This window comes from Ursus maritimus, unplaced genomic scaffold, assembly GCF_017311325.1.
Source record: "Ursus maritimus isolate PB19 unplaced genomic scaffold, ASM1731132v1 scaffold_19, whole genome shotgun sequence".
Taxonomy (NCBI): Eukaryota; Metazoa; Chordata; class Mammalia; order Carnivora; family Ursidae; genus Ursus; species Ursus maritimus.
This window is the reverse complement of record NW_024424341.1, coordinates 13,887,049-13,903,704: the sequence shown is the minus strand read 5'-3', so window position 1 is coordinate 13,903,704 and position 16,656 is coordinate 13,887,049. Positions and strand designations below refer to the sequence as shown.

The 16,656-nt window shown below is 44.5% G+C and overlaps 1 protein-coding gene across 2 annotated transcripts in view; it reads right to left on the bottom strand.

Annotated features, from left to right (window-relative positions):
* Positions 1-16,174, bottom strand: part of NUP93 (nucleoporin 93) — a 104,638-nt gene extending 88,464 nt beyond the window's left edge. For both annotated transcript variants that reach the window (XM_008702613.2, XM_040633329.1), the window contains exon 1: positions 16,043-16,174. The gene's annotated coding sequence lies outside the window, so the exon portion shown is untranslated. The remainder of the gene's footprint in view (positions 1-16,042) is intronic.
* Positions 16,175-16,656: the final 482 nt, after the last annotated feature.

The window sequence follows — 16,656 nt, the reverse complement described above, 5'->3', positions numbered from 1 at the left end:
ACATTCTCCCAAATAGGAGAAAGAAACAAGTATTTTTAAACAACAGCTCCTGTCTGATAAGAGAAATGTTTTTCCTCAGAAACCAACAGGGCCAATAACATTCTACTAACAGAAACATGGTCGCTCACCAGAAAGGGGAAAGAAAAGTAATATGCTGCCTCTTCCCCCTACCCCTTTTTACTCTAAGATAAAAATAATCTGTCTAACAGAGCCAAGGAGTGGGAAATACTTTTTTTCTTTCATAAGGAAAATTTTAGAACTCCCCAAATAAAGAACTGAATGAAACAAACTTTTCTAAGTTTAAAAAAGAAAGAAAAAACAGGAAAAAGAAGTACATCTAACATTTTACATCCATGCCAGATAAATTCAGACAAAGGAAATGCTCAACTTCTCAAAGGACCTGCCCATACAAAGAACTTACAGAGTGATGGAGTTGAATATAAATAATAAATGCAAAATAAAAGTCATGATTTACTTTAATATGGTCCAGTAAATAAGATTTTTTTTAAAGATGTATTTACTTATTTGACAGAGAGAGTGCGTGAGCTCGAGCAAGGGGAGGGGGACAGAGGGAGAAGCAGGCTCCCTGCTCAGCAGGGAGCCCAACATGGGGCCTCAATCCCAGGACCCTGGGATGATGACCTGAGTAGAAGGCAGCCACTTAACCTACTGAGCCATCATCCCCTGAGATCTAATGTTTGTCAACAAAACCTGCTCCTCGGTCTTCTCAGTGTAGAGCCACCACTACTCAGCTGCTTGGGCCAAAATCCTTGAAAGCCTCCACCACTCATCCAGGCCAACAAAGCCTTTCAGATCTACCTGCAAAATGCACCCAGAATCTACCTCTTCCCACCACCTCCACGCACTCAAGTCACCATCACCTCTTCCCTGGCCTCCCTGCTTCAGCCTTTGCCTCCTATAGTCTATGTGATCCTTTAAAAGGATCCTTCCTCTGCTTAAACACTCTTGTACTGAGTGAAGCCCTCCAGAGCAGCCTTACCTCCTCTTACCTCCCAGACTCATCTCCAGCCCTGTCTCCTTTTCCTTTCCTGGGCTCCAGTCCCCCAATGGGTCAGACACATTGCTGCCCTGGAGCCTTTGTACTCATTTCCTCTATCCAGAATGCTCTTCTCCCAGATACGCTCCTGATTCCTTATCTGTTTCAGCTAAACTGTCACCTTGCCTTTGATACTAGCCTAGAACAAAATATTTAAGAGTGCAATCTGCAACCACCCCTAGCACACCCTCATCTCCCTTACTGTCATCCCTGCTAGAATGTAAGCTGCACAAGGACAGGGATTTTGTGTGTGTGTGTTGTTCACTGATGTATCCCAAGCTTCTACAACAGCTCCTGGCACATAGTAGGTACTCATTTGTTGAATGAATAGAAGTTTTATTCTTCCATTTGTAGAGAGTCTGTTCTTCTTGAAGGCTTCCTGCACTCTCCTGCCAAATCAGCACCCACTGGCAAGCAAAGACCAGAGCAAAAACATTCCCTTCCGACTACCAACTGATACTTAACATTTCTGAGGCTGCACAGCATAAGGCAGTGACAGTATAAATGGCATGAATTCAGATCACACTTGGTCCAGACTCGTACTTCCCCTCTAAATACCCAGAAAAAAACCAATGGTATTTTCGAGAAACAAACACCCCAGTTTTCAGGTGAAGAAAATACCAAACCAAAAGAATAAGTATACATATAGAAAGAATTTCATTATACAATTTCGGAGTAGAAAATAAGCTTGTTCCATGTCTGTTTGAGAGAAAAGAGCTATATATTTAATACAATACTTGGGAAAAACTGGATCTGTCCTGCACTATAACTCAACCAGTGGAAATTAATTTATAAAAAAGTTATTAAAGTTTCCAAATCTATACTTTAATGTAGTCATCATCCCATTTCATTAAAATTTTTAAATTTATGATTAATTTCATAAACGTTAAGGACAATTTTTACCCTCTCCACAAAATATCAATTCAGCCATAAAATATATGGGTTAAACCAACCAAATATCAGTTTTGACTCAAGATACTAAAAGCTGATCATGAAAATAACCTCACTAACTTTGTCCAAGAGAGAACTTGGGGGTGGGGGGAATGAAGTCTAAGCTTTGTGTTGGGAAATCTGGCCGGGACACATGCAGAGACTGGACGCCAGCTGTACTCTTGATGAGCTATGGAGGAGGAAGCCAGGAAGAAACCACATGGAGGACCCACAGAAGTAGGATGTGGAACAGTCAATGCAGCAAGACTGGGGCTAGATGGGAAAAGGCGAGCACTAGGGCTCCTCTGCTATCAATGACTGAGCCTGACTGAAGAGGCCTTTGGAAACGCTGAGAGGTGCTTCAGAGAGCATCACAGGGTACCAAGGCCCTGGGCATCAAACCTCTCCCATGCCACTTAGTAGAAGTCCTACTGAGCCTCCACAGACCTCCTCAAACACCAGGGCAAAGAAAAGCTTTAAAATGAAAGGCAAAGGTATCACTGCTGCTAGAAAGCAAGATTGGTTACTCTTGGGGGGAGGGAGCCAGTGTGACAGAAGGGAGAGTTCTGAGAGGCTGGTAATTTTCTGGGTTTTTTTTAGCCGAGTGCTGCTTAACAGTGTGTTCACTTTGAGAAAATTCACTGAGCTGGACTCATGATTTGTGCACTTTTCCAACTGTGTATCATACTTCAATGAAAAAGTTACTCCCAAAATGAAAAATAATAACCCACGGTTTTTCAGAGGCTACAGCAGGACACCCCTCGATGTTAGAAATAAGGAATGCTCTTAGTGTGAAGTTTCCCTAATACAGATCTCTTCACCACCATGCAGAGGATGCTGAGAAAATTAACCAGAGAAAAAATTAAAGCCCACAGCTTTAGAGAGACAGCTTCTACCTACAGCTAAAATCAAGGGCTGAGCAGACTTCCATTTCCTCAAATTAGTCAGCACTCACCTGTCATTCGCTGTCCAAAAACTGCCCCTTCTAGACACATAAACATTCTTAAATGAGAGGGGGAAAAAAATCTCCAAATTGCATATGGGATGAAATGAACTAGGTAAAAAGGCAGAGCAAAAATGCATCAAATAATTTCAGTTCACTTGCTATTAATATGTCTTAATTATGAAAGATATGGTGATTTTCATATTCTCAATATAACCATGTTAAATATTTAATCAAGCCAGAAAAGAGTAGTGTAGTATAATAAAAAATTTATTTGGTCTTTGTCCCAGTTCCTGGCACAAAGCTCCTAAAACCCTTGGAATATCCTGAGGTTGGGAGTCCTGTAACTTGCAAGGAGGCCCCCTTGAGCACACCTGAGCTTATGTTAATGAGGTGACTTGGAGTAGGATGGGAGCCTGGATAGCCTCAGGATGGGCCAGTCACCAGAAAGACCAAACAATCTTAGAGGGTTGGAGCTCTCAGCCCCAGCCACCAACCTCTGGGAAGGGAAAGAAGCTCTACAAAAACTCTTCAACAATGAGATTTGATGAGCTTCTGGGTTGGGGACCACATGCTGGAAGGGTTGCACACTCCAGTTCCATAGGGACAGAAGCTCCTGCGCTCAGGGTCCTTCCAGACCCCGCCCTCTGTATCCATCAGACTGCTCATCTGTATTCTTTATAATAAACTGGTAAACATAAGTAAATGTTTCTCTGAGCTCTGTGAACCTCTCTAGCAAATTAATCGAACTTGAAGACAGCCTTGCGGGAACCTCCCATCTACAGCTAGTAGCTCAGAAGCACAGGTGACCACCTGGCCTTCTGACTGGCTTCTGAAAGGCGGTGAGGAGGGGTGCACAGTCTTGTGGGACTGAACCCTTAGCCGGTCGGATGTGATGCTGTCTCCAGGTACACAGTGTCAGAAGTGAGGTAAACTGTAACAGCCAGCTGGTGTGCAGACAATCTCAGAATTGCCCGATGTGTGGAAAACCCACACATCGGGTGTCAAAAGTGAAGCTCTATAGTGGTAAAGTAGAGTAGTGTGAGAGTGAAGGAAACACATCAAGAGTATTTTTCCCTTGCAAATGGATAATTAAATATTCAAAGCGCTCAACACTTCTAGACCATTTTACATCAGTATTCTCAGAGTGGCCCCTTCAGGATTTTGCAGATGGTCTGAGTCTTAGTTTCTTACAGTATTCATGCTTATTGTATTAAAATGTCTACACATCTGTTTTCTGGTATTAATTATTAGTTCATTAGTGTCTTTTCTTCTAAAGCACCAGCCACAAGTAGAGTACGTCTTCCCACTTTCCCAAGGCTTTGTGGGCTCCCAAGCTGGGGAACCACCGAGTGCTTTAAAGACCACTGGGTCATCTCAGAAATGGCTGTAATGCACTAGTTCTCTTGACAGAACCCCACGTGACTTCCAGGACATACTTCCAAAAATTAGCACCTTCAGTGCCTCAAAGCCGACAGAAAACAAAGTAAGAAAGAGCCTCATAGCCATCCATCCTAGACCTGTCTATCAAACACTTTTCCAGTTTCTAGTCTTTGAGACTGGCATCCTAGGGCAAGGGTCAGCACGCTTTTCCTGTAAAAGGCTGGACAGCAAATTATTTTAGGCTTTCAGGCCCATTCTCTGTTGCAACTGCATAATTGTGATTGAAACTGGATAATATGTAAACAAATGAGCATGGCTGTGCTCCAATAAAATTTTAATCATGGCCAGTTAAATATGAATTTCATATAATTTTCACTTGCCACAAAATATTCTTTGGATTTTTTTTCCCCAACGATTTAAAGATGTAAAAACCCTTGTTAGCTTCTCAGGCCTACAGGTTATAGTTTGCTAACCCCTGCATTGCCTACGGTATCTGAGCTAGACTTGGTAAGTAAATCCTGGTTCAGCGCTTACCAGCTATGTGCCCCTAGCTATGTGCCCCTGGCACAGCTACTCTCACAAGACCTGAGCACTGAAAATACTGTTGTAAAGATTAACACAACAGGCCCATCATCATTTCCCTTCCCTCTTTAAACTGTTTATTTAGAGACTATATTTGGGGGAAGAAATCCGTTTTGTAAATGAAATCTATCCAGGAAACATTCTTTTGACCTAATGCCCAGAATGCTAGACGGAACTCTCTGCCCTTTCCAAATGCAGTGCAACATATCAAACCCATGTGCATTTTTCCTCTTCCTTATCGATAACCCACAATCCAAACAGGACAGTTATCCAAGGAAAATGAACCGGGTAACAAAGAGACGAAAAGAAATAGCAAGGACACCTGTCTTTCCTTCAGTGTTAAAGGAATGTCTCTCAGTTCACTGACTGCACGGGGAAATGACACCAACTATTTTCCCTGCAGAATTTCAATACACTCAAGCAATACTTTTAAGTACTCATTATGAAATTCTAATCTTACCACACACCCAAATATTATCTCTTTCAACTGCAAAGATCCTGCAATCTAAAAAATGCACTTTTAGCACTGCTATATTTTTATGGATGTCGTGGGGGAGGGGATTTTTTATATACTTCAGAGGAAATAACTGGTGCTAGTTATCTCTTTCTTCAAAATATACAACAGTGTAATTCCTTTTACAATTATTTTTAAAAGTTTTAATGTGACAGTAAGATAAGTAAAATACACGCGCGCGCGCACACACACACACACACACACACACATATATATATTTTAGACAGAATGGGTAGCACAGGAGAAGACTGGACTTTGAATCTCCTGGTTTGAATCTACAATGTTCACTTACTAGCTGAAAGTGGTCAATTTATCCCTGGAATAAAATCCAAATCTCTCCTCCCAATTTCCTCATCTATAAAAAGGAGATGATAATCCCTATCGCCTTCAAGGCGTTGATGATACACAGAAAGGATTTTATAAACTCTACCGACTTATATCATTGTAAAACATTCTTTTAGCTTTTATTCCAAAGTTGTCAATTTGGCAACATTTTGTTAATTATAAACATCTCTGTTTCAAAAATCTTCTAATAAATATTTGATACCAAATTATAACTTATTTAAGCACAACTTCATATCATTCAGTAAGAACTTCTGGAAGTTACAATTTTTAAATGTGTATTACCCACTGTCAAACATGATTTTTATTAGAACTCCAAATTTCCACAGGGAAGGTGTGATTCAAAAGAAAATTTAGCACTGAATTTTGAGTAGAAATCTTGCCCTCAAACCTTATTAATTGGACCTAATAGGATTAAAACACAAGAAAAGTATTCAATATTCAACACCAAAGATTAATGAGTAAAGCCTCACTCGAGGTATCAAAAGTTTAAGACTGATTCTGCTCTCCTCTCTTCTTTTGAAAATGTAAACTACGGTTCGATGACTATCATTCCACTTTTTGCCGTATCTGTCAGCTGTCATTTATAACAACAACCAAAGAGAAAATTACATCTTAACAGATACTATTGTTTCAGCTGCCTTTAGGAAAAGGAGGAAAAGGAGGGGGAAAAAATCTGTTGTGGATAATTCTTTCTAGTCCTGTGAGACTAAGTAAAAGAGACTTGGATCTAATCATTATTCAGAAGGTAGACTTCTGGAGAAAACAAAGAACTAAAATAAATTATCCTAGACAGAAGAGAAATTAAAGACCTGGGTGATTCAGTACTAGTACTGGCCTGGGTGACTCAGTGTTTGCAGTTAAGGATCGCACAGTATCAGCTGTCCTGATACACAAAATGCCACTTGTATTTCATCTCCAATGAGCAAAGAGGAGCAACCTGGCATAACAGAGAAACATAAAGTGTCCACGTGGGAAACTTTCTGATAAACTCTTCAGCTGTCCAGTGGGCTGTCCAACCCAACAGCACAGTAGAAGCTGGGCCTGGAATGGAAGAACTGTGCACCGCGGCCTGGCTTTGCCCCACACCAGCCTCTGACCCTGGGGCTACCTTCCCAGGCCCTTTCCCCTCTCTGGATTCCAGTTTCATCACCACTGAGATGAGGGGGTTGGCTCAGGTAATTTCTAAGAGCCTGCTCCTCATGAAGAATCTACAAATGCAGAATATTTTAAGTCAGTCTTTAACTCACTTCATGTATCCTTGGAAGGAGCAGTCTCATTTTACTGGTGATGGAAATTATCTGTACATAGAACCTTATGAATGACACCAGCCCCATCTTACAACTGGCATAAGCAGGGGAAGATCACCAAGTCAGCCTCTAAAAGGCCTTTGGCTCTGGCTCTTCTCTCTAAACCAATGTTTCTCAACTGGGGGCAATTTTGCCTCCCCAAAGGTCACTGGCAAAATCTAGAGATATTTTTGGTTGTCACAATTCAGGGAGACAGGCCACAGGCTACTGACAATCTAGAGGGTAGAGGCCAAGGGTGGGGCTAAACATCCCTCAATGCACAGCACAGTCTCCAAAACAAAGAATTATCTAGCCCAAAATATCAACAGTGCTGAGGCTGAGAAGCCCTGCTGTAAACCAAGGAAGGCTTCTTGTCCTGAGGGCATGACACCAACATCAAAGGCACTAGGAACCCCTGGAAATATATGCATACTGTTTTTCTTAATTTAAGAAAAGCATTGCAGCTTTTATCAGATTCTAATAAACGTCTGAGTCCTCCAAAACCACCAAATAATCTTAAAACCACTATATATACAGAATTCTCTCACTTGGGATTTTTATGGTGGTATATTCACACCCTGGTATATCACACAGCAACAGAAGAGACTGAACTACAGCTACATGGAATATGGATAAATTCTGCAGACACAGTGGTTAACTAAAGCAGCCAGATTTACTTAAAAAAACAAACAAACATACTGCATGATTCCATTTATACGGATTTTAAGAACAGAAAAACTAAATCTATGGTGCTGGAAACCAGAACAGTAGTTATTACAGTGTGAGAGCGACCAATTGGAAAGGAGCACAAAAGAACTTTCCAGGCGCTATGGACTGTAACGGGCCCCTCCAAAATTCCTACATCAAAGCCCCAAGACCCAATGTGATGGTATCTGGAGAAGTGGCCTTTGGAAGGTAATTAGGTTTAGATGAGCTCATGAAGACGGGGCCCTTATGAAGGGATTAGTGTCCCACTAAGAGACACCAGAGGACTTGCTTCCCACCCAGTCCTCTATATTGCATTCACCCAGGAAAGAACATGCGAGCACACAGTGAGATAGCAGCCATCTAAAAATCAGGGCCCAACCACGCTGGGGCTCTGATCTCAAGATTTCCAGCCTCCAGAACTGTGGCAAAATAAACTTCCGCTACTGAAGCCACCCAGTCAATGGTATTTTGTTATGGCAGCTCACTCTAAGACGCCGGGGTATTGGAAATGTCCCATGCTTCAGTATGACTGGTGCTCACTGAGTGAATAAATACATAAAAATTCACTGAGCTGTACACTTAAGGTCTGTTCACAGGTCATTTACAGAAAAGCAGGAAACGTTAACATTAGCAAGAAACTTAACTTAGCATTGCCTCCAGAAAGCAAAGGGAAGAGTTGGGATTTTTCATTTTATACCCGTCAGTCTGAATTCTTTTCCATGGCTATATGTGACCCTAATTTTAAATAACTTGTTAATTTCTAAATTGCTCTAAACCCTCTGCTTCAGTGTGTTTGTCTCACCACTGGCCCCAAATCTTTGATGGCAAAGACTATCAAATCCACACTCCCACTCTGCTCCCTACACTCCCACTCCAACCCAGAGCTTCCAGGCACTGCCTACGCGTTTCCACTCCAGCACGTAACTGTCACACCTGGCACGTCTCAAAATGCAGTTATCCAGACGCGCCTCCCCACCCCGCCATCTCTTCCTCTCTGTCCCCTGGCTTCTCTCTCTCCCTCCCTCTCTCTCTCTCTCTTTCGGGTTCTAACTCACCCTTCTCTTTTACATCTGTGCATGACCTCAGACTGTTTGTTTATGGGTATTCTCCACTCTCCAGGCTCAAAAAACCAATGAGATGCAGATACATTTTTTGAGAGAAAGAGTAGGTATTCCTCGTTATCCAAACTCAGGAAACCAAATACTTTATATTCAGCTGACGGGACATCATTCTGTCTCCAAACTTGCTATCCAAACTCTCATTACCTAACAGATTTAAATAGCAAGGGATACTTGTATTTTTGCAGCATCTTCTAACCTTAGCTTTTTTCCCCCAGCTTTATTCAGATATAATTGATACATAACATGGTGGAAGTTTAAGTTATACAGCGTAACATACATATTTCTGCACATATTGGGAAATGATTACCACGATAAAGTTAGCCTAACTGTTGCTTCCATCTTCCTCACTATCACAGGAGGCCAGACTTCCATCCCTTTAAACCCAAGTTCTTGAGAGAAACTAGGACATATCTTCAAGCTCCTCCCGCTCCACATCACTCTGCTTGCTGTGGCTGCCTCAACCTTTCCAGCACTTTCTCTATGTTGCTCCTGCTCAAAAGCCCTCCAAGCCTTCCACTCACAGGGATCCAGATGAGGCAATGCTTCCGATGAAACCCTATGTAACAGTTACCCCATCTACTCTGCCCCAACCATCCTTACACATGCCTTGCTGTATGCCCTTGCTCATGCCATTTTACCCTAGTTGGGAAAAATGTACCCCTGAGCTCCTGCCAACTCCTTCACTCTCTGGTGGGGTGATGGCGGACAAGTTAATTACTCTTGCTGGGTCCATCTGTGAAATGGAAAAAGAGCTACATCTCCTACATAGGCCACATAGCAACCGCTCAGTAAACCTTGGCTATTATTTTTTACCACCAGTTCAAGTCCTGCCTACCAGATGGTTTTCCTCAACACCCACTGCACAAAAGCTCCCCTCACCAAAATTCTTTTCTACTCCATTCATTTATCTACTTACAGTTTTCCATGTGCCCAATCCTCAGTTTTGGTGCTCCATGGGATTTCTGCAGCCTCCTTATTTCACTCTGGAGCTCTTTTTTTTCTCAATATGTAGTTGTCTGTTGGTAATTCTGCTATTTTTATGTGGGGACAAGCATCAGGACCTTGCCATTTTGCTGATATCTCTCTCCTTTGTTTGTTGTACTTTATTGTGTTAATATCTAGACCCCCAAGTAGCCTGAAGCTTAAAGCATATTGTAGCTTTTTTTTTTTTTTTTTTTTAACTCCAACAGTGTCCTCAAACAGTAGCTAGATCCCCGGCAGTCACTGACTGGCAGAATAAATTTCTGCAAACTTTGCCAAGAATGGCTAACTGAGATAGGGAAACCGAAGGGACCCTATGAAAGACTGCTTTTTTTGCGGCTTTTATGCTTGCTAGGACCTGCACCTCCACCTTGAAAGTACAGATAATGTATGTCCCCCTTGTACAGGTCAAGGAGTTGATGATTTCTCTGGAGTCTTCCAGCACAGCAGATAACATCTAAAGAGTGACCAAGAAGGGGCGTCAGGTACGTTTTCCAGACCACTGCCTCACCGAGACCTCTGGCTCCAGGGCATAAGTGACTTGTGGAGGACACCTAAACACTCATCCATTTTAAACAGTTCTCGGATGCCTAAAAAGACACTTACTACAGATCTCAATCCTCAATAAAAACCCAAGGCCCAAGCAAAAACAAGACTCACTCTTCTTTCCTGAGTTTCCCAGACTGTCTGTATCCACACTCTCTGTCTTTAATAAACCCTGCTCTCACTTCCTCTCGGCTCACATTTGATTTCTATCCCACGCAAAGACAAGAACACTCTTGGCTGATCCTGCAGGACATCCTCTGGGTCTTTGGACCCAGCCCTCCTGCACCATCATAACTCCTTATTTTTAAAATTCCTATGCTGACATTGTAAGGACCACCAAAGTTAGAACCCCTTCCTCCTACCTTCCTGTAACAAATATTTATTAAGCATCTCCCATGTGCTGTTCAAGGCACTAGGGATGGAGCTGTGGAAAAAACAGGTAAGATTCCCAGACTCAAAGAACTTTTATGTCAGGAGAGAGACAATTAAAAAAAAAGAGACACATGATGCCAGGGATAGATTAGTGCTACAAAGGAGATAAAAAGGTAGATGTGGTAGAGTGGACAGTGGGACTGCTTTAGCTGGGGTGTTCTATGAAGCTTCTTTAACAAGGAAACCGTTGGGGCGCCTGGGTGGCTCAGTCTGCCTTTGGCTCAGGTCACGATCCCAGTATCCTGGCACTGAGCCCCATGTCAGGCTCTCTGCTCAGTGGGGAGCCCACTCCTCCCTCTCCCTCTGCCGCTCCCCCTGCTTGTGAATGCGCGCGCGCTCTCTCTCTCTCTCTAATAAATTAATACAGTCTTTAAAAAAAATTTTTTTAAATAAAAACAAAAAGGAAGCCACTGAACAAGCCCTAAATCATGTAAGGGAGTGAGCTACACCAATTACCTGAAGAGAAGAATGTTCTTGCAAAGGAAACAGTGAACGCAAAAGCTTCAAGGCAGAAACATCTTCAGCATATGTGAAGAAGAGCAGAGGCCACATGGCTGAAGCACACAATTACAGGGTAGAGTAGGGGGAGAAGGGGTTAGGGCAGGGGCTGGAAGGTATTGACTTCACAGCACAAGGTAATAAGAACGTTGCATTGTAGTCTACGTGTGATGGGAACTACCGAAGGCTTAAGCCTTTTTAAAGGCCCATTCCCACTTCTGCATGGAGAATAGACTGGGGGGAGGAAGGGCACAAAGTAAAAACAGGGAGACCAGTCAGGAGTCTGCTCTATCACCCAGATGTGATACATGAGAGTGGTGTGGACCAGGATGACAGTGGTGGAAGAGACAAATAGTGGGTCTGACTCATGTATACATTTTAAGAATTGATTCCATGTAGATATAAATCACTATGCAGAGTGTGAGCGCAAAGAAGTCAAACACAATGCCAAGGTTTTAGGCCCAAGTAACTTGGGAGCATGAAAGTGCCACTTACTGAAATGAGGAAGACAGGGAAGGGAGCAAATTTAGACATCAGAGGGCTACTATGATGATAACACTAGATTATACAAGCAAAGCCCATGGCAGAGACTCACACACAGCCACAGCTCAGGAAATGATGGTTGTCCTTATTTTCACTGTCTTTGGCTCCTTCTCCTAGAGTTCAGGTCTCTTCTTTCCTAAAATAATTCCTCATCAATAGGGGAAACTGGGTGAGGGGCGTAGAGTACTCTGTACTTATCTTGCATATTTTCTGTAAATCTAAAACTATTCTAAAATTAAAAGCTTATTTTAAAAAAATCCGGAGCGACTGGGTGGCTCAGTCGGTTAAGTGTCTGCCTTTGGCTCAGGTCATGTTCCCGGGGTCCTGGGATCCAGCCCCCACATTGGGCTCCCCGCTCAGCGGGGAGCCGCCTTCTCCCTCTCCCCACCCCCCACTCTGCTCTCTCTCGCTATCGCTCTCTCCCAAATAGGAAAATCTTTAAAAATAAATAAATAAATAAATAAATAAATAAATAAATAAATGTTAAAAAAAAAATCCTCAACCCACATGCTCCTCTAGCTCCAGCTCTCTTTACAGAGAGCGAGCCATCCTTTGTCATACCTCATCCATTCATCACCCACTACAACCTAATTTCTGCTCCCCCCCCTTCCTGAATTCTTCTTCAGCCACCAATGATCTAACTGCTAAGTCCAGTGGACTTTCAACCCTTCCTCTCTCACAGCCTCTGATACCCTGACCATTCGCCTGAAACACTCTCCTCCCCTGACTTGAAGACAACACCGTTTCCTGGTTCTCCTCCTGCTTTTCCAGCATTTCCCTCTCTCAAGCCTCTTCTGCTGTGGCTTCTACATCTACCCAACCCTTAAATGCCAAGCTTCTATCCTTGGACCCCCTCTTCTCACGCCGCATATTTCTCTGGAAAAGAGCTACCCATTGGCCATGGCTTCAACTAGAACCCTACCAGTGGTTATTAATCTTTTGGGTGGCCACGGACCTCTGTGATTCCAATGTTCATGTACACACAAAAGAACTACACACACACACTCTTAAAGATACACTGTCAGGAGGCTCACAGGACCCCTCAGAAAGGCCACCCAAAGACTTCTGAGTACTATCTGGGCCCAAATGAGAACTTATTTTTTTTGAATTTATCAAAACTAAGGTTTGGTAGAAACTTCTGGGTTCAGGCCAGCTCTCTCACCTGAGCTAGCATCTCCAACTGCCCCCCAGACAATTGCACTTGCGTGACCCATGGGTGCCTCAAACTACATGCATCCCAAACCAAGCTCAACATTTCTCTCTCCTCTTAGCCACCAACACCACCACTTCCTCCTCCTGGGTTCCCAGTCTCTCAGTAAAATTACTAGCAGCCAACAAGTCAGCCAGAGACCACCTGGGAGTCACTTCAGGGTCCTTTTCCTCCACTCCTGAACATCCAGCTAATCTCCATGTCTACCTCTCATACCTTCTGCAAAAGGGAAGCCTCATCTCTCTTGCCCCCACTCTGACCCTCATGCTTTTCTCCCAACTGCCTCAATAGTCTAAGCCTTTGTGTTCCTCTAACTCATCTTCCCCTTGGCAAGAGTTCTTTCCGAAATGTTCTCCTGCCTTAATCCCACCAGGGACACCTTCTGTCCCCTCCAGGAGGAAGTGCTCCTTTTGACACTGTCACCCTTACCATCCACATCTCTCACTACCCTTCCCCAAAGATACCCTAGTAAGTCTCTTCTCCTGGGGGTGCTTCACGCTCTTTCCTCCCTACATACTCCTGCATATGTAGCTGCACACTCTGCTATCACCCACCCCAAACCTACATTGTCACATGGGGAACTCCTAAATAACCTGCAGAGTCAGCAAGGGCAGTCCTCCCCACCCCAAACCCTTCCCAGTTATTCTGAACCTTCTACTACTGTTGTTCTCTGGTGGAATAGTTGTAATTTTTTCTTCCCATGTCGGTCTACTTCTCCATATGGCAAATTCCTGTAGGGCAGACTGCTCAGCTCTGAATCCTCAGCAGCCAAATTGGCATTAAACAGGTACCAAATAAATGTCTCATGAATTAAAGTGGCTTGTTCCCTGAATACACCTTGGGCTCTCTCCTTGGAACATCTGTATTTCCCTCTACCTTATTTTCTACTTCAGTCCATCAAGAAGCAGATTCAAAAAAAAAAAAGCAGCAGATTCAGACACACAAACTCACCACTTCTCCAACTGTTCCTACCTTAGGGTCTTTGCACTTGCTCTTCCCGTTCCAGGAATGCTCTCCCACAAGACATTCCCATAACCTGCTCTCTCATTTCAATCAGGTCTCTCTTCAGATATCCTTGTTTTCCTTTAAAAAACAGCGCTGACACTACACTCTGTATCTGTGTGTTTACTGTTGGTGGCATTCTCCACAAGAACGTCACTTCAATGAGGGCAGGCCTGTTTCATGCACCACTGTATTCCCAGGCCTAGAACAGTGCCAGGAGCATTCCTTTATTTCATATTTATTGAGCACCTACTGTGTGCCAGATCTAAGTGCTGAAGATCTACCAAGGAACAAAACAGAGAAAAATCCTCCCCACTTCACGTTCTGGAAGGAAATGACAAACAATACACAAGGTAAATAACTAAAATATAATTGCTAAGAAGAACAACTAAAGCAGTAAAGGAAAACAGGACCTGGGGAAAGCCTCACTAAGTGACCCCTGAGTAAAAACTTGAAAAAAAGTGAGGAAGCAAATCACATGACTATTGACCTGCAAGCACAAAAGCCCTGAGGCCAAAGCATGTCTGACACGTGGAAGAGAAGGGCAGCAGAAAATGAGAGTGGGAAAGTCACAGTAGGTCAGATGATGTAAAGTCTTACGGCTCACTATAAGGCATTTGTCTTTAAATAAGATGGAAATCCACTGTAGGGTTTTTATGTAAAGGAGTGATATGATCTGACCTGTGTTTCCAAAGGATCCTTCTAGCTACCGTGCTGAAAACAGGGCATGAATGCAAGGGCAAAAGCAGAGAGACCAGATGAGAGACTATTTCCATAATCCAGGTGAGAGGTGGTGGTGACTTGGCCCAGGGTGGCAAGCACTGGATGTGGAGTGAGAAAGAAAGAGCAGTCAAAGGTGACTCAAAGGTTATTGGCTAGAGCCTTTTATGTTACTCAGAAAAAACAGCAAGAAGAGCAATTTGGGAGGGGAGATGACGGAAGCTTGCTAGGCCTATCATGACATGTTCAGTCTGAGTTCCCTATCAACCATCTAGGTTGAGAAAGAAAAGAGGCAGCTGGGTATAGATCTAGGACAAATAGAGGATCTGTGCCTAACATATACGTATTTAAAACTATGAGCCCTGAATAACAATTCATCATGAAGGAAAAATCAAAACGTCCCAAACAGAAATGCACAAAGAACAGATGAAAGAAAGAAAAGCTACGATGTCCAAGAACACCCTCTCACGTTCCGCAGGCAGATTTCAAAAGGTGACCCTTGCTCATGCTGAAAGGCATCTCGGCCGAAACAAAAAAGTTACTGGGGCAAACCGGTACCCACGGCTCTGTGAATGGGTGGTCCAAACTTTGACCGAAAATCCCTGGGGTCCGCCCCGTGATTTTTTAAAGAGACCCCGTAAACACAGGCATTGCCCCTGCAGAGGATGGGGTGTTGTGAGACCCAAGAAAGTGCAGGCCACCTCCAGGTTCTAATCTCCAGCATGTCCCCAGATGGGGAGCAACATTCCCCTAATGCCGGTACAGGAGACAGGCCAAGGGTTGGGAGAGGCTAAGAGGGTCGTCACCCTCGCCCGAAAGACCCCCGCCCTCGGAGGGCAGGGTACGTCCGCAGGAGACGAGCAAGCAGGCGGAGAGCTGTGGCGGGGAGGGGCGGCGATCCAGCCCAGGGTGGGCTCACAGGACACAGAGTGGGGGTGGGGGCTTGGCCCGCCGCGGCAGAGTGCCGTAGTCGGAGGAAGGGGGGAGTCATGGGGCCAACCTCCATGTTCAGAAAGAGGGCAGATAAAAGGCACTCCCAGGGCGCTGCCCGACGCTGTAATGGGGGACGGTTCGACAGGGCGCTGAGTCGCCAGCGTCAGGCGTGCTCGGCTGCCATGAGGCGAACGGGAAGTGAGAGCAGCGTGGCTTCGAGCGTGGGGACCAGGCTCCGCCCTGCCTCCGAGCCCCGGGTTCAAGGACAAGCCCCCAAGTGGGAAGGACATGGACAGAGGAACCCTTACCTGACACTGCAACCTTCTCAGCCGCTCCGGTCCCGGCTGGAGAACGCGGCCGCCGCTTCTCGCGCCGCTCGCCCGCGCTTCCTGATTGGTCGAGGCCGGTCCTCCCAGAAGCCCTCGCGCGGCGCGCAGCCAAATAAACTTTATGGAGACCCGCGGATGAGAACAAGGACAAGGGCGGGGCTAGGGGCGGGGCCTCCGGGTGAGCTGTCACGCCCCCCACGCCCGGGGCCACCGCCCTCACCCTTCTCTAGTGGTTAGAGTTGGCTCAGCCTGGAGAAAGCGAATGCATGATCCCTTGGGTGGATTTCTTAGCCTTTACTGAGCGCCACCCTAGTGCCAGGTACTCTTCGAGGCGCTGGGGCACAGTGGCGACGGCGACAGACAAGATCCCTGCCCTAATGGAGAAACAGACTGTATTTAACTGCCAGTTTGTAAGGAAGGCTATAACGAAAAAAGGATAATGGGAGAGAGAATGCCTTTGTGTCCCCAAGGCCTCTCTGAAGAGGTGCTGAGCTGAAATCCAATGGTGAGAAAGGGTCAGTCTTGCAAAGTCTTGGCTGCAGAGCATTTCAAGCAGAGGAACGAGTGAAGGCCCCATGGGTAAACAAGCTTGG